The sequence below is a fragment of the Aethalodelphis obliquidens genome, unplaced genomic scaffold, assembly GCF_003676395.1.
Source record: "Aethalodelphis obliquidens isolate GAN/ISIS:26980383/991018 unplaced genomic scaffold, ASM367639v1 scaffold16, whole genome shotgun sequence".
NCBI lineage: Eukaryota > Metazoa > Chordata > Mammalia > Artiodactyla > Delphinidae > Aethalodelphis > Aethalodelphis obliquidens.
This window is the reverse complement of record NW_020837960.1, coordinates 33,102,831-33,126,755: the sequence shown is the minus strand read 5'-3', so window position 1 is coordinate 33,126,755 and position 23,925 is coordinate 33,102,831. Positions and strand designations below refer to the sequence as shown.

Sequence of the window (23,925 nt, the reverse complement as noted above, 5' to 3'; positions counted from 1 at the left end):
CATGTGGGATCCTCCCGGACTGGGGCACGAACCCGCGTCCCGTGCATCGGCAGGCGGACTCCCAACCACTGCACCACCAGGGAAGCCCTGAAATATCAAAATTTTAAAGATCACATTTTTCTCAGGACCAAGCACTCTGGGTCAGCCAGGGAGATCTCCTGGTACACTGTTCTTTGGAGGTTTTGGTTCTGCAAACTCGTAGGAACTTCTAGAAAGACTTGGCAGTACCAAGTTTATTAGTTGGGGGATATGATTTGATGAAGAACTCTTTTTTCTTTTTTTACTGTCTTTTTATTGTAATAAAATATACATAATATAAAATTTCCCATTTTATCACATTTTAACTGTACAGTTTAGGGGCATCAAGTACCTTCACATTGTGTGCGGCCATCGCCACCATCCATCTCCAAAACTTGTTCATCTTCCCAAACTGACATTCTGTCCACATTAAACACTTAACACCCTACTTCCCTCCCCACCTTGTTTGTTCTTTTGCGGGATTTTTTGTTGTTTTCCTCTGTTAGGTAATTTTCTGCCACACAGCTTACGGGGTCTCAGTTCTTCAACCAAGGATCGAACCTGTGCCCCCTGTAGTGTAAGCATGGAGTCCTAACCACTAGTCTGCCAGGGAATTCCCACTAATTTTCTGCTTTTAGTCTGCTGTTGGCTATGAAAGATTACTTCGCTTCTCAAAACTGTACGTAAACTAAGAGCTACCAGAACCTTATTCCTAAAAGCCTTTCCTATGCAGAGGAGAGCTAGGGCCTTGTGATGCTATTTCAAGTACTAAAACATCTCTTGTCCTCAGTTTCTGGACATTTCCCAAAGGGTTTATATTACTGGAAGTCACACTTATGGAAAAGTGGATTATTATTGTTTTTAAGAGAGTAGTCAATTAATAGATAGTAGATGAATAACCAGAAATATTTCATACCTTATATTTTTTTCAAAAGCCTTTATGTAATAGTTCTACCACTAGGTTTCTTTTTAAAATTATTTTATTTTTTCAATTGTGCTAAACAATACCTGATGTAAAATTTACCATCTTAACCATTTTTCCTTTTTTTCTTTTTCTTTTTTGGCCACGCCACGTGGCCTCCAACATCTTAGTTCCCCCGCCAGGGATGGAACCCATGTCCCCTGCAGTGGAATTGTGGAGTCCTAACCACTTGACTGCCAGGGAATTCCCTAAATTTCAATTCTTACATGTGTTTTCCAATCTTAAAATCATGAGAGAGTAAACCTTCTCTGATTTTAATTTATTTCTAATTGCTTTGAGCCATTTTGGAAAACAGAGCTTCCTGGAAAATTTGGTAAAAACCTCTAGGGCATATTTAGGGAAAGGCCCAGGGTCACAGCAGGCCCTACAGGGTGGCCACCTTGCCAGTCTCTGCAGACCTACTTTTCCAGCCCTTTCCAACACAGAACCCAGCTTCATTCTCCGAATAGCCACTCTGCTTCTCAGATGAATAATGAAGTATGTGATTGCATAAGTCAGAATTGCTCAATAAGTTAAGACGTGTTCCCAGAAGACTTCAAAGAAACACTGTCAAGATAAAAATCACATTCTGCATTTAAAGAATTCTTATGTTGACACTTTACATTATTGAGAGACAATTGCTAAAACGCATTTTCTTTTCTTACCACATCCTCCGTTACTTTACTTTTTATGCTGAGTGAGCTGTGACAGCGACACCAGCTATTTACTTACTTCTCATTACATTTATAGTTGGCTGCAACTTCTGTTTCCTTTGCAGACATGAGCAGAATGTTCTTGTGTCTGTAATTGAAAGAAAAATCCTACTGTGAAGGTCTGTATGCTCCTAGATGTTCTAAAACTTTCCATTCAGATTTTTAATCTAATCTTTTGCAGTGAACATTGGTAAAACTTGCTCTAGGAAGAACAAAAAGTGTAAGCCTCCAACTCTTGTCTCAACAAAATCAATCTCTGTAACAAAATTAACATTTTCGAAGGGAAACATCTGAGCCAATCTAAATTGACAGGAAATATTTAATTGTGTAATTGTAAAAAGAACATTTTCATGGTCTATTTTTAACTTTTAATTTATAATTAACTGCTAACTGTCGTTATGGTTGTCATTGAACAGTTGCTTTTAAGACCATGTATCTTGCTTTATCAACCAAACCTGAAAAGAAAAACTGAGTGTGTTTTCTTTAGATGCTGGATGAATGGGTTTTGATCATGAAACCCATGATGAGATTATCATAAGGTGATTTCATGTGCAGAAGTGGAAGGAGGCCCACGACAGACAGGCTGCCCAACTTGAAAGAGCAAAGGGAAACCTACAAACGTTGGGAAGCAGGCATGCAGATTGCATCTGGTTGCTTGTAACCCCAGGAGAAGAAGAGTTTCTGGGCTTGGGGGTTGGAACTCAAAAAATGTCCCAGAGCTAATACCCTTCAGAAAGTCAGAGGTGAGAGGAGGAACTAGAGTTCAAGGCAAAGATCTGGGAAGGGGGACAGGGCAGAAGCAAGTCACAGGAAGGCAGGCATTTAAGACATGCAGAGAGTGGGCTTCAGAGAGAGCAGAGGGAAGGTGGATGGCAGCTCCGTGACCATGTGCTGTCGAGTCAATCCTTGGGGAAAAGAGGAGCTGAAAAAATATTTGGGAGCTATCACAGGAGGTGAGAGAAAATTTAACTGAGCTCAAGTAGAGGTTGGAGGTGAAAGGACTACACTCTGGTGGAAGGCATCACAGTGCCCAGGGTTCATAGGGCAAAAGGGTGGAGCATGGTTTATGTCTACACTGAAAGACGACCTCAAGGAAAAGCAAGGTCTTGAGTTTGCCTACCCTTTCTCTCTGGTATTTTGCATAAATGGGAATTTTTGGTGTGTTCATGGGTCACGAAAGTGATGATCTGCATCACAAAAATCCAATGTTTTCATTTTCACACTTCCAGCTGCTTGCTAGACATTTTCCCGCTTGTGTCTCGACAACCTTTGAAAGTCAAAAGGACAAATATTTATTGAGAACTTACGATATGCCGGGCTTGTCACCCTCTCCAGCAGCATCTAATTTGTTCAACATTATTGGGCACCCAGATGTGCTAGGCCCTGGGGACAGAACAGTGACAACAGACATTATCGTGGAGCTTCCGAGTCTAGCGGAGAGGCAAATAATCACCAGGTAACACTACAAACTCACGGAAATTTTGGATTGTGATTAATACTGTAAAGGAAAGACACACAGCTCCTTGAGCTCTTATCATAGAGGGGATGTGACCTGGTTGGTCTAGGAAATGAGGAAGCACTTTAGCTGAGATGCAAAATCAGAGAAGACGTTAACAAGACGAACAGGGAAAGCATTCTGAGAGGGGGTGGGGTGGGGGGAAGCACTGCATGTGCAAAGGCCCTGTGGTGGAAGGAACCAAGACCCAGCGTCTCAAACACTGAAAAAGACCCTTGTGATTGGAGTGCAGAGATGCAGGGAGAGATTGGAGGTGAGGAAGGAGAGGTAGGCACCCAGGGCCTTTAAGGTCACTTTAAGGATTTCAGTCTTAATACTCAGAACAGTGGGAGTCATGAAAGGGTCCCAAGTAGAGGAATGACAGGATCAGCTGTGTGGGAATGAGTTGGGGGGGGTGTGGAGACAGGGGGCCAGAGTGTTACTAGTTGCAGAGGGAGGTGCTGCAGCTTGAGCCAGGATGGTAACAATGGACGAGGGAAAAAGTAGCTGAAATGAAGAAATAACAGTGGTCAAACTTTGAGACCCCAGTGATGGGTTGACCGTCTGGACCACGCGAGAAGGGCGTGGCTCCTGGGTTCTCACTTATGTAACGGGGGTGCTGGTGCCGTCCTGTGGACCAACACCTTAAATTTGTGTTTGGAGGTATCTTCTGAGCTCTGTGGAGTGGATGGAGATGTTACGAAGGGCGTCGTGGACAACAGGTTTGTAGCAGGGGAGATGCGAACATGTGAGTTGCCCTACAGGTACCGTGGATAAGGTGTGGAGGAAGAGCCTCACAGACAGTGTAGATGGAATGGGAGGGGCCCTGACGCTGAGGAAATGCAACATTCATAGTGAAGCGGAGGGGGAGTCCGCACAGGAAACAGATCAGCTGCCGGGGGCTGGAGGAAAACAGGGCTTCTCAGAAACAAAAGGAAGAGTGTTTCAAGGAGAGAGGGGTCAACCAAGATACAGGCTACTAAGAAGCAAGTAAAATGGTAGCTGGAAAGTGCCCCCTGGATTTAAAGACGTGGCAGCCACTGGAATCTCAGCAAAGAGCTCTTTTGGTAGAGGAGCTGTTAGATGGGAGATACTGTGATGAGCACAGGAGCAGAAGACAAAACACTCTGAGACATACGGTTGGAAAGGGGAGGAAAATGATCAAGAAGCAGCTGGAGGAGAATGAGGGTTCACAGGGAGGATTTATTTTTTTTAATTTTATTTATTTATTTTTTTCGATACATGGGCCTCTCACTGTTGTGGCCTCTCCCGTTGCGGAGCACAGGCTCTGGACGCGCAGGCTCAGCGGCCATGGCTCACGGGCCCAGCCGCTCCGCGGCATGTGGGATCTTCCCGGACCGGGGCACGAACCCGTGTTCCCTGCATCGGCAGGCGGACTCCCAACCACTGCGCCACCAGGGAAGCCCCTTATTTTTATTTTTAATGGGAGATTGCTACCGCTGCTGTAACAAACTACCACAAAGTAGTGACTTAAAGAAGCCTATGCTTACTCCCTGACGATGGGAAGGTAGGTCAGAAGAGGCCACGTGCAGCCTCCGGAAGCTTTGGAAAGCTCTCAACCTACAGCCGGCAAGAAAACAGGGCCCTGGGTCCTATAACCACAAAGAACAACCCAAATGGACAGGAAACAGACTCTCCCTAGAGTCTCCAGGCTGAAGGCCGCCCTGCCAGTGCCTTGGTTGTAGCCAGTGAGGCCCGTGTGGGCTCCTGGCCTCCGCAACTGGAAGATAATAAACTCGTGACGCTTTAGCCTCGTTGGTGGAAGTGTTATGGCAGCAAGAGGAAACTGTCAGTACTACACCCTCTGTCATGGCCTGGTTCTACTGCAGCATCGCCAGGAAGCGGTCCTTGATGGTCTCCGTTGGAAGGGACCACTTTCCTTTCCTTTGAATTCCCAGCGGCACCTGCTGAGAAGTGTTTATTCCAGAATCGTGCTAGTTCTCCTGTTAGACTTCCAGCTCCCTGAGGTGAGGGCCCAGGGTCTGGGTGGGTACAGTGGCTGCCAAACTCTCTAGCCCCTTGCCTAGTACCCAGAAGTCACTCAGTAATTGTGTTTACCTAATAAGGCAGCACATGGACGTCCCCATGGACATGGCAGAAACAAAATAACCACAGTAAGTGGGCTTTTCTCACCTCGTTTCCCTCAGGTGAAATAGAATCTCTCTGAAATTAGAAGCCATTCATCAGTCAGTGGCCCCAAAACCATTTGAATATTTTCTGTTAACAAGAAATATTATTCTTGACATGTAATTAGTTTTATTTGTTTATTTTTTAATTAATTAATTTATTTATTTTTGGCTGCGTTGGGTCTTCGTTGCTGCCTGCAGGCTTTCTCTAGTTGAGGCGAGCGGGGGCTACTCTTCATTGTGGTGCGCGGGCTTCTCATTGTGGTGGCTTCTCTTGTTGCAGAGCATGGGCTCTAGGTGCGTAGGCTTCAGTAGTTGTGGCATCCGGGCTCATTAGTTGTGGCACATGGGCTTAGTTGCTCCGCAGCATGTGGGATCTTCCCAGAACAGGTCTCGAACCCGTGTCCCCTGCATTGGCAGGCGGATTCTTAACCACTGCGCCACCAGGGAAGTCCCATGTAATTAGTTTTAATTCAGTTCTATTCCATGGTTTTCCTCAGAAGAGGACTTTGGAACTTTCAGGAATTAATACTAAATAAGAATGGATAAAGAGACACTTTCTCTTGTAAATGGCTGCTGACCACCAAGGAATTATTTTTCTCAATACTGCCGATAATAGATAATAGTAAGTTACATTCACACGAAACAGGACTTGGCTTATCCTGAAGGACTAAGTCTGCATTTTAATGTTTCTCTTCCAGGGTGAAATTATGATGGAGGAAAGATGACGATGGTGAATATAAGTTGTACTTCGATTTAGAAAGAGAAAAATAGATTAAAAAAAAAAGCTTTCCCCCAGATCAAGGGGCATGTTCAGGGACTGTGCGCCACAACTACTGAGCCTGCGTTCTAGAGCCCGCGAGCCACAACTACCGAGCCCGCACGCCTAGAGCCCGTGCTCCGCAACAAGACAAGCCACCGCAATGAGAAGCCCGCGCACCGCAACGAAGAGCAGCCCCGCTTGCCGCAACTAGAGAAAGCCCGCGCGCAGCAATGAAGACCCAATGCAGCCAAAAATAAATAAATTAATTTTTTTAAAAAAAGGGCAAGTTCACTTCCACCTATTCTACCCACAACTAAAAGTGCAGAGATGTGGCTCCCCTGGTGGCGCAGTGGTTGAGAGTCCGCCTGCCGATGCGGGGGACACGGGTTTGTGCCCCGGTCCGGGAAGATCCCACATGCCGCGGAGCGGCTGGGCCCGTGAGCCATGGCCGCTGAGCCTGCGCGTCCGGAGCCTGTGCTCCGCAACGGGAGAGGTCACAACAGTGAGAGGCCCGCGTACGGCAAAAAAAAAGAAAAAAAAAAAGTGCAGAGACGTGAAGCATCTTGAAGAGTCCTCTAACAAATGTGTAACTACTCCAATCACAGCTACAGAAATCTGGAGAAATTGTAGAAGAAACTAGCTAGGAAGGGAAGAAGCGGCAGAACACAGAGCGAGAAGCCAAGAAGTGCAGCTGGCGGGGGCGGACGCTGGGAGGGAACCGGCTGTGAGGGGGCTGAGTGCCCGGAACTCGCTCCTGCAAACACAGGCTGCTGCAGGCGCCTCGCCTCCCCCTGCGCACCCCTCCCCCGCCCCGACTGGGGAACCGTTCTGGACACGTTTACCAGTCTCTTCTCCAGACTAATTTTTAATTCCTAAGTACAATAAAAATAGTGTAGGATCACAGATGATCCCAAGCCCAGGTCCTTTTTTTTTTTTTTTTTTTGTGGTACGCGGGCCTCTCAACCATTGCACCACCAGGGAAGCCCCCCCAGGTCCTTTCTATGAGCGGGCCCTAAGAGGGGGGCAAAAGTAAGAGGGGAGGGTCCTTGAAAATGCCCTTTGAAGTCCTGGCCTGATTCCCACGGAAGGAGATGCTGTTCTCTCCATCCCACGTGTGGTCACTCAGGAGGCCACGTCTGGCCCTTCTGGACCACATTCCCTCTGTAACTGATAACCGCCGGGTACTTGTGCTCTAGAGGGAACCCAGGAGATGGAAAGCCTTTAAGGTTCCAATGACTGAATCTCTTTAGGTGGAATTTCAGGAATCATAAACATTTATTCGTTCATTCATCCACCACATGTGTGCTGAATTCCAGGCACAGTGCTGGATGCTGAGATCACCACGGTGAGCAAACCAGACAGGACCCTGTCATCATAGAATTTACAGCCTCCAGGAGGTGAACTTCCAACCAAATCACGTGGGGTCTGGCCTTCCCCAGGAAGTGGCCTCTGAGCGCCAGAGGGAGTGGCGCTAGCCAGGCACAGGGCAGGGAGGGTGGGCACACACAGCGTCCCAGGCCCTGAGGCTCGAGAGTCTGCGGGGTGCCGGGGGGGACAGGCTGCCTGGGGGGGAAGCTTTCACCGCTCTTGCTAGATGACACCCCTCCATTTTCTTCACCAAACAGCCTCCCTCTTGGTGGCGCTGGTAGGGCCCCCAGTCGGCTTGAGTAAGGGTGGGGACTTGTCCCCAAGCTGCTTTTGCAGAGCAGTACTGTTTTCACCGAGCGGTATGTTTAGTTGGAGGGGCCGGCGTGAGGGAGGACGCTGGTGACCTAGATCCCCCTCACATCCCCTGTGAGCCTCACCATCGGGCCCAGGCCCCAAAGAAATGTTTTAATTTTGAGTGTTTTAAAATCAGAAGAAAAATGTGAATGTACTAACAATGAATGTATAACAGTAAGTCCAGCCTGGATCATACACAGGTATAAATAGCATTGTAATTTTTACGGCGGAAGGGGCCCGGGAAGGAGTGGTCATCACACAGCCCTGAGAGGCGCCGTGGAGGAAGGCGCGACGGCCGCTGGGCCTCCGGGAGGGGCGAGGCGGTGCGGCTCATCTACCCAAGAGCAACGGGAGTCACTGAGAAGGTCCACACTGAGGAGGGACATGGCCTCTGGACACCTCTGTGTGGACAGCGGATGGCAGGGCTGGTGGGGAAGAGTGGAGGCCAGGGCTGGAGCAGTTTGCGGGGCCGTCTAACAGAGCACCGCACGCTGGGGGCTCAAACGACGGAAATTCCTGGCTCTCAGTCCTGGAGGCTGGCGGTGTGCCGTCAAGGTGTCCGCAGAGCTGGGTCCCACTGATGGCCGTGGGACAGTGTGTGCCAGGCCACTCTCCCAGCTTCGGTGGCCGCGGGGGTCTCCACACCATTTTCCTCTGTCTGTGTCTGTGTTCAGACTTCCCCTGTGTGTACGGACACATAATCACGTGGCCTAGGGCCCGCCCTAAAGACCTCATTTCAGCTTGATTTCCTCTGCAAGGACCCTCTCTCCAAATGAGGTCACAGTCTGAGGTCCTGGGGCTGAGGACTCCAACAGGAATTCTGGAGGAACACAGCTCACCCTGTACAAGGGGTCAGCAAACCGTGGCCCACGGGCCAGGTCTGTCCCACCACCGGTTCTTATGTGGTCCATGAGCTAAGAATGGTGTTTACATTTTTCAATGATTGGGGGAGAAAATCAGAAAAAGAATATTTCATGACTCGTGAAAATGATATGCAATCCGTCATTCAGTGTCTGTGAATGAAGCTTTTGGGGGACACAGTGACGCGCACCCGTTCGGTGCTGTCTGTGGCCGCTTTTGCCCTACGGCAGCAGTTGTGAGGGACACGCCAGCAGAGCCCCGGTATTTGCTGTCGCGTCCTTTGGCTGAAGCCTCCGCCAACCACAGCTGCGGGCTCGGAGGACGAGGGGGCTGCTGACGCGGGATGGGTCCAGCTTGGCCTCAGGGTTGCCAAGCGGCTCAGGAGGGGCAGGTACCTGCGAGGACCACCAGGTGAGGCCCCCCGAGGAAGGAACCATATCCGACCCGCGGCGGCAGGCGCGACTCGCCTAGAAATTTGCAGAGTCCGTTTTTGAGAAAACACTTTGCTGACGAAACAAAACCCATCTGGAAACCAAACTCTGGCGGGCTGGCTGGTTCCGAGTCTTACCCGACGGGGCGGTGCGTGGAGGCCAGCGAGGCGTAGAGGGAGGGGACGGGCCAGAGTCACGGGCGCCCGCTCCTTCCGCGGCCGGTGGCCCCTCGGGCTCTGTCCCTACCCTGGGGCGCCTGTTCCCGGGCCGCGTGGAGCCAAGGTAGCTGGGAAGAGCCCTCCCCCATCCCCAGGGACGGGATGCCGCTGGGATGCGGGCAAGGCGGGGGCGGGGGCGCGGAGCCGGGGCCAGGGGCGGTCAAAGGCGCAGACAGTGGACCAGTGGACCAGGATCTGGTCAGGCGCCGGCGGGTCCTTTCCCGTGACACCCCCACCCCCACCCCGGTGACAGCTCAGGACAGACAGACCCTCCTCGCGCTGCTCCGCTGCCAGGCTTCTGTCTGAGCTTTGCGTCCTGGACGCGCCCTGCACGCGCTTCCGAGGCTCCTGGAAAAGGCAGGGGTGGATGGATTAGTAGGTGAAGGCGAAGGAAGGAGAGCCCTTACCCCACTGCGGCCAACAGCGCTGGAACCATTCAGCCTTAGTTCCATCCTCAGCGCCGAGAACAGGGGCTGGCACATGGGCAGTGACCAATAAATCTGGTACAACAATTTAAGTTAACTGCTGTCCAACGGGGTGATTAGCAGGTGCCCAGGAATGCTATGTGTACCTTGTGTTTCTAATTATTTTCCTTGTGATTTTGATCCTTAATTCTTTTTGCCACTCATTGCTCTGAAAGCTCCATCACCCTGATCTTGAATCAGCTCCCCATCCTGCCACCTCCTCCAGGAAGCCTTCCCTGATCCTGGATTGCAAGCACATGACCTCTGGTCCAGGAGGCAGCTGAGTGGACTGGAAAGACCCAGCCTTTGGAGCCAACGGATCTGGTTAGTAATGAGATCTTGACCCAGTTTCTTGGAACTTTTCACAGCCCTGGTTTCCTCCTTTATAGAGTAGGGATTCACTTCTGTCCCATGGTGTCATGAGAACCAAATGAGAGAGACATACGTGTGAAGTCCCCAGCATGCGGTAGGTGTTTGTTGAAACTTTTATCCAAGGAAAAATCCTGAAGAGCTGGAGCTTACCAAATATCAAGAGGGAAAAGAACATCTTATTTAGAAGGGAGGGTAAAGCCAATAATCTTTCTGTCAGTTTTCCATCTAATGAATCAAATTATTAATGTCACATTTGGGGAGGGAAGTGAATTTCTACAGAAGGTAACAGCGCCGTCTGCTCCCAGTTACAGCCCACAGCTGTGCATTCTTAGGAATCATGATCAGAAAATCTAAAAAAGGCATTTATGATGATTTTGTGACCAACATCCTATAGAGAGTGAATTTTGTTTTGTAAAACTATTGAGCTATATTAAATTCTACATGCTGTACATACGGAAAAAAATAGAAGAATCTGGGGACTTTGAATGGAATTTCCCTAACCTCAGGAAGGAATACCACAGGGTGAACATCACAGCTGCCAGCTGTGGAATTAATTCTCAGCCATTTTAAGGCCTGACAAGTATTTTGTTTGGTGAGAGCAGAGCGACATGTTATGGTCGGTCTCTGAAATTCAGGGTTCTGGTTCAGGGATAGTCCTAGTTTTCTTTTAATGCTATTACGCAAAGAGAAGAAACGTGGGGTTTACAGGTTAGACGGGGAACATGCAGATGACTTTGAACTTGTTGACATCCGATAGTATTATGTCACCACTCCACCTGTTTTGAGTGTTTTTACACTCATTGCATAATTAGCTGAATTGATCAAAGTCGAGCCCTATCGTTTGTCAAACACACACACACGCATGCACACACACAAAATGGCCTCCATCTCAGCTGGAAACGGAGGTCAGGCTGGTTCAGAGGGGGACTCCGAGGCCACACCCCGTGTGGGCAGGTCACACACCCATCGGAATGTGTCACTGAAAACCTCTCAGAATGTCAGGAACCTGAGACTAGGGGTGAAGAGAGATGGTCAACTGACTTCAGTTTCTTCCCCAAGAGGAGCAATACCCCCACCGTGAGGACTGCGTGGAGGAAGCTGCCCTTTCGCTTCCAGGAAACAGCTCTCCTAACGGGCATGGTCTAAAGTGCCACGTGGGCCACCTGAACCCAGAGAGCAGTCCAAGGGGCTCTCAGCCCTGAGAATTCCCTGGCAGTGCTGGGCGTTACTGTGCAGTGAGGTCGTCACACGTAAGCGCTGCAAAGAGCACAACTGGCAAAACACTGACGCATGGGGTTCATCTGTGTGAGAAACAAGTACTTTTCTGCTCAGCCGAGAACAGGTTTCATATTTGAAGTTGCCTTTGTGATTCCAGTGCTAAACGCTGAGCACAGGTCTGGGTGACGCAGGTTACTGTATTGTGTAAAAGGCCCAGGATCGCACAGTCGTGTAACACTCCGTTTCCGTGGGTGCGCTGTTGAGCGGGACAGGTGGGACAGGTGGGACAGGACTGCGTGGCAGCCGGTAGTGTCCGCTGAGCACTCTTGTGCCAAGGGCTCGAAGAGAATGAACACAAAGGACTGATGGAGGGACACCCCGCCACCCACGTGGAAGAGGAATCATAACGGGGCGCTATTTACAGAGCAGCATCAGGACAGGAGACTAACAGAGCAAGGGCTGAATGCTCACGGGGTATCACAGCTGGAATCTGAAGTTCAAATGAGGGCAGCTGTGGAAAACACAAACGAGGTGCTAGGGGGCCCGCTCTGGTGAGAGGCCTGGGGGCTTGGAAAAATGATTTTAAGATAGTTCCCGAGAATTAGGCTCAGAGACCTATCATTTCACCCCTGTGATCTAGAAGGAAGAATTAAATATTTTTTATTGTATTCTAAAAAAAAGTATCTGTTACTATTGAACTGTTATTTCCATGTAAAAGACAAAAAATTGGTCTGTGTGACGTTGCACCGTTGACTGACATTTGGTTTGAAGACAATTTATTCTTAAACACGTGGCACGTGATAGGACAAAAGGCATTAACAAGCGGAATACTGGTTTCAAAACGGGCTCGGCCATTTATGCTTGGCTTCACAGTCATGTTTTGGTGGAAGTGGTGTAGTTGAGTGGAAATCAGTGAAAGTTAAAATATCCACTGATAAACTGCATTTCACAGAGACGGAAAGGAGGCTCAAAGACTTTAATTCGCCCCAAATCTAGTGAGTAAGCGGCTAAGCCAGGTTTCCAATCCAGATCTGGCTCCCTGTGTACTATGACCAGAGCGTGCCGGCGGCCAGTGCCCGTCTTCTCAGCGTCTCTAAGAGAGTTGACAGGGCTCTCCCCTCCTGTTCCTCCTTATTAAACAACCCTCTTCCTCCTGAGCTTGGAACAGCTTCCAGTTGGGTTTTATAGCCAGCAAAGCAGGGGCCGTTTCATGCCTTTCTGTACAACGGGCCAAGGTTGAGCTTCACTGAAAACTATGCAGTCCATTTGCAGTAAATCTACTTCTGTTTTGGAGCCACTGAAAATACTGAGGCTCACACCAAAACTGAGGAATCTGAAGATTATTATCTTTAAGAGCAAAGGCTGTCACCGTGATGATGAAATACCAGCAAATCCCCAGGCCCAGATGGGAGGGCTGGTCCCTAAGCAAGTGTTGTTTCCACTGCCCTGCCCTTGGCCACCTCCCCTCCCTTCAGCTCCTTTGAATTCCGAGCAATTGTTGAAGTCAGGCTGGCAGTGCCCTGAGAGCCATGGTGGGGGTGGGTTTCCAACCCTCACATGTTTCAGAAATAAATTTCAGAAATGAATAACATCTCTCAATCTGGCTAAGCAGAATTTTTTTCATCTTTTTAGAGCCAGGAACTTCTTTAACAGTCTGGGGAAGCCAGTGGACTCCTTCTCAGAATATTTTCTAAGGCATAAAATAAAATACATATGATTCCAAAGGAAGCCTGTTTTATTGAAATACAAATATTGATCAAATATTTTAGAAATCTGGTGATATAGTAATATATGTGTTTCTTCATTCATGCATTAAGATGGGTTGGCAGATCTAACAACTTCCCTAGTTTTGAAGCAGTGATGACCATAAATGGTCTTTCAAGAATAACTACAAAATTGTCATGTGATGTGAAAATATCTCTGATTTCTACTGGAGACAAAGGCACAGGTTCTGCTGGCCTGCCTGTATCGTGCTGCCCACATTTGTAATTGGAAGGAAATGCTAAGTTTCAGTTCGAAGTTGGAGAAGATAAAGATGTAACTTTTCCCCGTCCAAGTTCACAAGTCTCTTGAGTTCCATCCACAGACTTTTGGGATCTGTGACCCTCAGGTGAGGAGCCCTGGACTAGTATCCCCCACACGAAGGGCCAGCCTGGAAAGAGGCTCAATGCGGAATGAAATGTTAGGGGTGATCACGATACATCTCACGTCATTAGATTTCCTTCCACGTGGAATGAGCTTTCTGGAGTAATCAGTAACTATTTTGCAAAATTTGGAGAAAAAGGACAAGTCCTGCTAACAAAAGAAGGCTGTAGTGAAGGCTAACCAGGAATCAAAGAAAGTCTAGAAGCCATAGATGCCTGCAATGACTAATTAAGAAGGAATTCCTAAAGTACTGACGGCAAATGGCTGAACTTGTGGTCAGGCAACCACATGAGGTTTCCTGAACCATCCAGCTATCAAGTGATCGGTCCCCTGCTGCTACACCTGGTCTGAGTTCATGTGGTCACACACAGCCCCTCTGTTCCTTTGGGGGGTGACGGCTGCCAGAAAATTTTTTTTTTTTTTGGTTGCGTTGGGTCTTCGTTGCTGCGAGCGGGCTTTCTCTAGTTGTGGCGACCGGGCGCTGCTCTTTGTTGCGGTGCGCGGGCTTCTCATTGCAGTGGCTTCTCTTATTGTGGCGGGCGGGCTTCAGTAGCTGTGGCTCGTGGGCTCTAGAGCGCAGGCTCAGTAGTTGTGGCGCAGGGGCTTGGTTGCTCCGCGGCGTGTGAGATCTTCCCGGGCCAGGGCTCGACCCCGTGTCCCCTGCACTGGCAGGCGGGTTCTCAAACTCTGCGCCCCCAGGGGAGCCCCGGACACAGAATTTTGAAGTGGTTGGAGTGAGGCCCACCCACATCTCACCCCTGGGTCAAAATGAAAGTGAGTCTCAGACTGGATTCAGATACAAACAGGCATTTACGAGACACTGGTTAGAACACAGGCACAGAATGGCTCCTACAACCTGTTCTGGAGGCTCAAAGAAGTGCCCGCTCTCAGTCCTCTGCCTGCCCGACACCCGCGGATGCAACATTCCTGAGCTGCAAAGGCTGAGCCCCCATGAGGCCCCACCCCAGGCCCAGCCTGAGGGGCACAGGCCACGGGCCTCCACACTCCCATGCCTGCTCTGGCAGTCTAACCGATCCCTACTTAAATACCTTTAATTTCACCAACGCGAGCCCATTTTTGGCATTTATCGTGCTAAGTAACAAGACACCACTTCTACCCACAAAACCCCGTTTTGGACGGCCAGGACGCTGATGAGAGAAGCCCAGGCTGTTGATGGAGTCGGCGGAGGGCTGGCGACAGCTGGCGACAGCCCCGCCCTGAGGGTGTCCCTTCCTGAGTCAGTGCCGGGGGCCAGCTTCCAGGCTACACAGTCTCTGCCCCAACACTTCGTTATGAAGATTTTCAAAACATGCAGAAAACTCGGAAGAACTGTACGACGAACACCAACACACCAGCCTCTAATCGACGGTTCTCAGACTGCAGCCTGCGTCGGAATCACCTCCGAGGTTTGTGAAAACCCACGGGGTGGGGCCTCCCTCCAGTTCTGATTCAGCAGCGGCTCTGGGCTGAAAATACGCATTTCTAACAAGCTTCTAGGTGAGGCTCTGCTGCCGGTCTGGCACAGCACTTAGGGAACCACAGACCTTGGTGCTACCTGAAAGTTTTGCCACATTTACTTTGTTGCATGTCTGTGCACATCTGTGTCTGACCTTCCCGCCCTCCCTCTCACTTCTGCTACATTTCGGGGCAGGTGGCAGGCCTCAGCCCAGCACCCCTAAACGTGCCAACAGGACATCAACTAGACGCCAGTATTCCAAAATGGATTTTTTGAAGTAAAATTTACAGTGAAATGTGGACTGTGCAGTCTTTTTAAGTTTACTGAAATATAATTTACATATAGCAAAAACCTCCCTTTTCAGTATAGGATTCTATGAGTTTGTTTTAATTTTTTGGCCGTGCAGCTTGTGGGATCTCAGTTCCCCGACCAGGGATTGAACCCGGGCCCTCGGCCGTGAAGGCACCAAGTCCTAGCCTCTAGGCCACCAGGGAACTCCCCTCTATGAGTTTAGACAAATATCTAAGCTGGGCACCACAGTCAAGATATAGAACTTTTCCTATGATATAAAACGTTCGTTAAGCCCCTTCGTAGTAGCTTCGAGACCCGGGTGGCCACCGATCTGTTTTTTGTTTTGTTTTTTAAAATTTTATTGAAGTATAGTTTGATTTACAATGTTAATTTCTGCTGTACAGCAAAGTGACTCAGTTATACATATATACATTCTTCTTGTTTGTTTTTTTTGTTTTTTTCGGTTGTGTTTTTGGCTGCACCGTGCAGCATATAGGATCTTAGCTCCCTGACTGGAAATCAAACCTGTGCCCCCTGCAGTGGAAGCGCGGTGTCATAACCACTGGACCTCCAGGAAAGTCTCTATATACATTCTTTTTTATATTCTTTTCCATGATGGTTTATCACAGGATATTGAATATAGTTCCCTGTGCTGTACAGTGGGACTTTGTTGTTTATCCATCCTTTATATACTAGTTTGCATCTGCTGACTCCAACTTTCCAGTCCGTCCCTCCCCCAACCCCCTCCCCCTTGGCGACCACAGGTCTGTTCTCTGTGTCTGTGATTCTGTTTCTGTTTGGTGGATAAGTCCATTTGTGCACTGATCTACCTGAGAGTCACGTTTTCTGGAAGGCCCTAGGTGCTGTGCAGCCGTCTCCCTGAGCACACAGAACGGAGACTGAGCTGCCTTGTGGGTGGCTCACTCCGGTGATGGCCGAGCTGTGTTTTAGTGCTGGTAGCAGGCGGTTGGCTGCACATTCTCAGAATTAGATGTGAAGCTGATGGGCACACACGTGATATCACACCGGCTGCACTGGAGTATTTTAAGGTGAATTACGGGGCTTCCCTGGTGGCGCAGTGGTTGAGAATCCGCCTGCCAATGTAGGGGACACGGGTTTGAGCCCTGGTCCAGGAAGATCCCACATGCCGCGGAGCAACTAAGCCCGTGTGCCACAGCTACTGAGGCTGCGCTCTAGAGCCCGCGAGCCACAACTACTGAGCCCACGTGCCACAACTACTGAAGCCCACGTGCCTAGAGCCCATGCTCCGTAACGAGAAGCCACCGCAATGAGAAGCCCGTGTACCGCAACGAAGAATAGCCCCCGCTCGCCACAACTAGAGAAAGCCCACACACGGCAACGAAGACCCAACGCAGCCAAAAATTAATTAATTAATGATAAAAAAGTCTCCTAACAGCCGCCCTCGAGAGAATGCTGTGCACTGGACTCTGGCCTTAGCAGCGACTGGCACCTCACCTTCCCTGGGCCTCAGTCATGTTTTCTACTCTGTAGCTATCACTTCCTTAAAATGACTTCATGAAGCCTGGGTCTCTGTCCCCTCCCTCGGCCTCCTGATAACGCTTAGGACAGAGTGCTCTGTGATTCCACGGGTGGCCGGCAGGGCTGAGAATGTGAAATTATAACATTACCCTACTCTTAGGCCAATTACTCCTTCAGGCCAACACATTCTTCTTCTCCTTTAAAGACTTTTTAAAAATTTATTTTTTCCATTTAATTGTGTAAAATACAAATGCTGACTTGTCACACACCCACGTGGAACTCTTTCCCTCACGTTTACAACTCAACAGCTTGGTGACTCCAGAGGGGTGACTATAATCATTGTACAGAGCATGCTGTGTTAGTAGTTCAAGGTTATTCCAACCCATTTTCAAATACTCTGAAACATCTTCGTTACGTTATCTGATGAGACAGATCCACCAGAAAACGGAGGTGCCCCTGGTCAGTCCAGCTTCCGGCCAGTCAGGCCTGTCGTGTGCAGGTTCCTGACTGTGGTCCTTTGACTGCTACTCGGGAGCCCGGCCGGGCCGGCAGCTTCGAGGAGGGGTGCAAAAACGGTCTTCCCAAGGGGCTGCACCACCCTGCGTTCCCGCCACCAGCGACCAGAGCGCTTGCTGCCCCACATCCTCGCCGGCATTGGGTGTGGTCGGTGTTCTGAATTTTGGCCCTTCTCGTAGGGGTGGAGTGGTATCTCATTGTTTTAATTTGCATTTCCCTGATGACGTGATGTGGACCATCTCTTCATAGGCTTCTTTGCCATCTGTATGTCTTCTTTGCTGAGATGTCTGTTAAGGTCTTCGGCCCATTTTTTAAATTGGGTTGGTTGTTTTCTTACTTACTGACATCCTTTTTTACTTGTGCATTTTACTTCACGTATTTTATTGAAAAGGTCTCTAGAAAAGCACGACCCACAAAAATATAGTGCAAATCACATATTAGGAAAAATGAAAAAAAGTGAAATAGATTTTAATTATATATTTTTCTTAACTCCAAATGCTATTTCAACATGTAGTCAATATTAAAAATTTATTGAGATATTTACTTTCTGTTTTTTTTGCATTGAGTCTTCAAAGTCTGGTGTGTATTTTAACTTACAGTAAATCTATTATAATATTCAGACAAAAGGAAACCATAAACCAAACAAAAAGACAACATATGGAATGGGAGCAAATATTTGCGAATGATGCAGCCAACAAGGGATTAATTGCCAAAATATACAAACAGCTCATACATCTCAATAACCCAAAAAACAAACAATCCAATCAAAAAATGGACAAAAGATCTAAATAGACATTTCTCCAAAGAAGACATACAGATGGCCAACAGGCATGCAAAAAAATGCTCAACACTGCTAATTACTAGAGAAATGCAAATCAAAACCACAATGAGGTATCACCTCACACCAGTCAGAATGGCCATCATCAAAAAATCTACAGGGCTTCCCTGGTGGCGCAGTGGTTGAGAATCTGCCTGCCAACGCAGGAGACACGGGTTTGAGCCCTGGTCTGGGAAGATCCCACATGCCGCGGAGCAACTGGGCCCGTGCACCACAACTACTGAGCCTGCGCGTCTGGAGCCTGTGCTCCCCAACAAGAGAGGCCGCGATAGTGAGAGGCCCGTGCACCGCGATGAAGAGTGGCCCCCGTTCGCCGCAACTGGAGAAAGGCCACGCACAGAAACGAAGACCCAACACAGCCAAAAATAAATAAATAAAAAAAAAAAAAAAAACAAAAAAAAAGAATGGGCAACCCCCAATTAAAAAAAAAAAAATCTACAAATAACAGATGCTGGAGAGGGTGTGGTGAAAAGGGGACCCTTCTACACTGTTGGTGCAGATGTAAGCTGGTGCAGCCACTATGGAGAACAGTATGAAGGTTCCTTAAAAAACTAAAAATAGAACTTCCATATGATCCAGCAATCCCAATCCTGGGCATATATCTGGAGAAAACTATAATTCGAAGAGACAGGGCTTTCCTGGTGGCGCAGAGGTTAAGAATCCGCCTGCCAATGCAGGGACATGGGTTTGAGCCCTGGTCCCGGGAGATCCCACATGCCATGGAGCAACTAAGCCCGTGTGCCACAACTACTGAGCCTGCGCTCTAGAGCCCACGAGCCACAGCTACTGAAGCCCGTGCACCACAACTACTGAAGCCCGCTCACCTGGAGCCCGTGCTCCGCAACAAGAGAGGCCATCACAGTGAGACGCCTGCGCACTGCAACGAGGAGTGGCCCCCGCTCACTGCAACTAGAGAAAGCCCGTGGGCAGCAGCGAAGACCCAACATAGCCAAAAATAAATTTAAAAAAAAAGATACATGTAGCCCAATGTTCATAGCAGCACTATGTCCAATAGCCAAGACATGGAAGCAACCTAAATGTCCACTGACAGATGAATGGGTAAAGAAGATGTGGTACATATATATAATGGAATACTACTCAGCCATAAAAAAGAATGAAATAATGCCATTTGCAGCAACAGATGAACCTAAGATTATCATACTATGTGAAGTCAGACAGAGAAAGACAAGTATCATACGATATCACTTATATGCAGAATCTAAAAAAATGATACAAATGAACTTATTTATGAAACAGAAACAGACTCATAGACATAGAAAACAAACTTATGGTTACCAAAGGGGAAAGGGGGGGAGGGATAAATTATGAGTTTGGGATTAACAGATACACACTACTATATATAAAACAGATAACCAACAAGGATCTACTATATAATACAGGGAACGATATTCAATATCTTGTAATAACCTATAATGGAAAATAATCTAAAAAAGAACATATATATATATAGGTATAACTGAATCACTTTGCTGTATACCTGAAACTAATGCAACTTTGTAAATCAACTCTATTTCAATAAATATTAAAAAAAACCCTAACAATATTCAGACTAGTCACTTTTTTTCTTTTGGCCACACTGTACGGCATGTGGGATCTTAGTTTCCCGACCAGGTATCGAACCCAGGCTCCCTGCAGTGGAAGTGCGGAGTCCTAACCACTGGAGTGCCAGGGAATCCCCCAGACTATCCACATTTTAAATGTTCAAGTCACATGTGGCTAGTGGCTACTGTATAAGGGCATCACACGTGTAGGAGCAATGGTTAACCAGGACCCCCCATGGCTGAGAGGGAAAAGTGTTGAGCTGTGGATAACAAGAATAATATTGTAGAGCAGATTTTGGTTTGCAGAGACTTTCCCAAACATTATCTCATGCAATCCTTGGAGCAACCCCATGAGATAATTATTTTCACCACCGTTTTGCAGCGAGAAAATCCAGGCTCCGAGGGGTGAAAGTGGTTGAGTAGGTAATGCAGCCGGCTCGTCTCCCCCGCCACCAAGGCATCTCATCTCCACACAACCTCCTGTTAAGCAGAGACCCTACAATCTAGGCGTCACTGAGGAACACAAAGCCCCTTTCATGAAGAATGCGAGGGCTATACCTCCTCAACCATTCTGGAAAACAACACCCCAAGAAGGAATGCTCACATTAATGTGGGCAAAGGCCAGGGTCACTCAGACTTTAATGCTCATAAGAATTTCTAGATGGGCTTATATAAAATGAAGATTCCTGGGCCCCAAACCCAGACATTCTTATTCAGCAAGGCTGAGGTGGGAACTCAAGAATCTGCATTTTAATCAAGAGCCCCAGGGTCCTGATACAGGTGGTCCTAAGGCCCATGAGTTTCCATAGATGACCTGGGAGAGTGTGCAGGACCTTGAAATAAGAGTCCTACTGGAGAATTCCCTGGCAGTCCAGTGGTTAGGACTCCGTGCTTTCACTGCTGAGGTGCTGAGGGCGCAGGTTCAATCGCTGGTCGGGGAATCAAGATCCTGCAAGTCGCGTGGCAAGGCCAAAAAAAAAAAAAAAAAAGAAAGAAAACATCTTACTGAAGAACTGAAACTCATATCAGAAGGCTGTTTGACCTCAGGCAATTCCGGAATCCCGGAGAGGCAGCAGGTTCACAAAGGAAATCTACACTCTGCTATACAAGAGGATTTAATGCTAGGTTAAGATGATTGTCATGTATTGCATATAAAAGGAGGTTGTGCATTTTTCTGTAGTATATATTGATGAAATGTTTAGAAAAAGATTATCAAATAAATGTTACCATGTCATTCCACATTGGCACGTATTTATTTATATACATGTGTATCCACACAAAATGAATGAAAAACACCAAAATATTCATAGTTGTTATCACTCTACCTCACAGGGTTATGGATAATTTAAAAAATTTCTTCTTTCACTTTGATATTTTCTTCTGAATTTTGTGCAATACATGTTATTTTAATAAAAAATAAAACATTTCAGGAAATAAGTAATCATAGAGAAAGGTCTTGAAAGATCAGTCCAACTAGTAGTTACTTCTTTGTATAGATGAGGTCTTAGGAAAAGTTTACATTTGGTAGGTTTTTAAAAGACCCATGTTTTCTCACTTGGGTGACAGATGAAGACGATTCATGTTCAATATACTTGCACATTGAGTGTAAAACTGAAAAAGTTGGATCTGTCGGGTCCTCCAAGGCTGGAAGCTGCTTAAAGGAGTTTCCGTCCATTGGCGCCAAGCTGCCCCGGGCACTTTGCATCTCGTGCCAGGTAAGCAGAGATGGAGGAGCTGAGGCTCCAGGGTGTGGGGACCCGAGGGAGGGACAGGGCACCTCAAGTTCTTCTGACATCAAAGCCCAGGGGAACCTCGTGCCTCACAGGGCCAGGCAGATCTGAAACCTAAGGGGCGAGACAAGCCGCAGCTGCTGATTTAGCATACAGGTAGCTCTACCCCCAAGCCAGGTGTTCTCTGTTTAAGATGAGAATGCTAACGTGCGGGCATCACAGTTTCAAGGGAGACATCTGAATATGTGTGTGTATTTATATTTTTACATATAAAAAAATATACATATAATGTATATTTTCTAGAAAGTGCAAGCAAATTTCTAAAGGCAGGAAAAAAAGTGTTTCCAGGCAGCCTCTCCAGTCCTGGCAAGCATGGTACAGCCTTCCGTGGGGCACACGCTCCTCGCTGAGGGCCTGTGGGTGCCCCGCGGGGTGAGTCCTGCATTAGGTCCGGGTTTGGACCTGCCTTGTGTGCTCTTGGACATTTCCTGAGCTGCGATGACAAGGATGCCAAGGGAAGGCGTCTTGAGCCCCCCTCGCTGGGACCCTGCCTGCATCCTTGGGCTCCCAGCCAGGACTCAGGGTCTCCACACCTGAAAGAAAAAGGAAGAAGAGTCGTATAACTTCGCAAGGTTTTTGTGAGCCTTCCATGCACTAATTCATGAGAAGTGCTGAGCCCTCACAGATGAGTAAAATGGAGAAAACTTTGCCAGAAATCCCAGCCCTGTGGTTGCTTAACCGCCAGTTGCTAAGAGCAGGGAGGGCCAAGCACCTGGCGCCCACACCTCCGGGCTTGTCCCCGCCGTGTCCCAGCCCACATCTCTCCTTGAAGCTCACCTGCAGGTCTTAGCATTTACTCCACCAGCTTTTCTCCTCCTTCTTGGTGTCACCCCCTCCTCCTGGGCAGGTTTCATGGGAAGGTCAGGATCTAAGATGATGGAAAGGGCTTTGATGGTCCCATGTGGCCTTCACTCCACCTGGCAGGCAGCACAGCAGACGGAGCTGGGGGAGACAGCAGGAGCCCCCTCTTCTTCCACAGCCAGGGGAGCAGGCCAAGTGCATGGACCTTGGGGACCACAGAAACCTAAGGACTCAGGACAAAACAGGCGTAAAAAGAATGGGGAGGAATTGTGTGAAAATGGCTAAGCCACGTCAATCACTGCAAAACTGCCAGAAAAATTCTCATTTGATGAAAAAGCAGAGTAACTATTCCTTCTGTTCTGTACAGTGGGAAGGTGCATTTCACTCAACGGGACACAAAAATAAACTTTAAAGAAGGAAAAAGACACTGCACAGCATGAGCGAGCTGCTTCTGAAGGAGGCCCCTCCTGCTGCATCACACACAGGACCCGGAGAACTTGCGCTTCTGTCAAGTTCCTTTCAGGGTGCTCGTCCTGACTGAACTCCCACAGCACCCCAGCCTGTACCACCTCCCCACCCCCTTTCCAGCACTGAGCTCCAGGCCCAGCTTCACCAGTCAGCTCCCACTGGTACCAGTCAGTGTGCTTTAGGAAGGAGGTCTGAGGGCCCTCTGCAGAGAGCGTTTGTCTGGCTTTGGGATCAGAGCAATGCCAGCCTCATAATAAGAGTTGGGAAGTGTTCTACTTTCCGGAAACATTTGTGTAGAGTTGGTCTTATTTCTTCGTTAAATGGATGGAAGAATACAGCAGTGGAACCACGTAGGCCTAGAGTTTTCTGTATGTAATAAGACATTCCTTCTCTTTTAAGAGGCTTTTATATCCTTCTGAGTATTCATCTACTTACTTAAACAGTGATTGAACTAGAACTGCTACATGCTTTGGGCCATATTGAAGGTCTCCAACCCAACTGAAGTGACATGGGCTGAACTTCTGAGGCACCTTAAAAAGCTCACTGGTCTCTAGGTTGTTTGTGAGCTATTTTTGTTATGTAGTCTTACAAAAGACACGAGGATTGGCTGAAAACAGCTACAATTCAGCACTCTGTAACAGATTAAAACCCAGATACCTGGCCAAGAAGCATATGAAAAGATGCTCAACATCACTAATCACTAGGTAAATGAAAATCTAAGCCATAATAAGATACCACTTTAATAGTGGGTGACCACTATTAAAACAAAACAAAATGAACGTGGGCTGTGGATCATTTGGGCATGCTCCCTCTACCTTTCTCTAGCTCACTGGTATCTCCCAGAGAAGAGCTTATACGCTCGTCTGGAGTCCCAGTTTTTGCAGCTGCTGCCCAAGGGGACACCTCCAGATAGCCTGGCTCTGGTGGCCAGTGGGGCTTACACTTGCAGTCCCACAGGGCTGTATACATTGCATTCTTTCAAAAGCTGCTGCCTGAGGGTCTGGCTTCCAGTCAGCCTGAATCCAGGTGCTGAGACCCTCCCCTTTGGGACATGGCAGGTCTTGGCACACGCCTTTTACTGGGAGCAAGTAAAAATATCATAGGCTGTTTGAGCTGCATGTAAATCAATGAACTGAGAACACACCCTCACGCCCTATACAAAAATAAACTCAACA

General features: G+C 48.0%; 1 protein-coding gene across 4 annotated transcripts in view; it reads right to left on the bottom strand.

Annotated features, from left to right (window-relative positions):
• The window catches only part of LATS2 (large tumor suppressor kinase 2), an 81,738-nt gene that overhangs the window by 45,394 nt on the left and 12,419 nt on the right, over positions 1–23,925 (bottom strand). Inside the window, exons 3-4 of one of the 4 annotated variants that reach the window (XM_027116702.1) lie at positions 3,000–3,075; positions 1,712–1,780 (exon numbers count right to left, since the gene is read on the bottom strand). The gene's annotated coding sequence lies outside the window, so the exon portion shown is untranslated. Of the gene's footprint in view, positions 1–1,711; positions 1,781–2,999; positions 3,076–20,925; positions 22,015–22,258; positions 22,506–23,925 lie in introns of those variants that run through there. The other 3 variants (XR_003434849.1, XR_003434850.1, XM_027116703.1) reach the window with 3 other exon arrangements.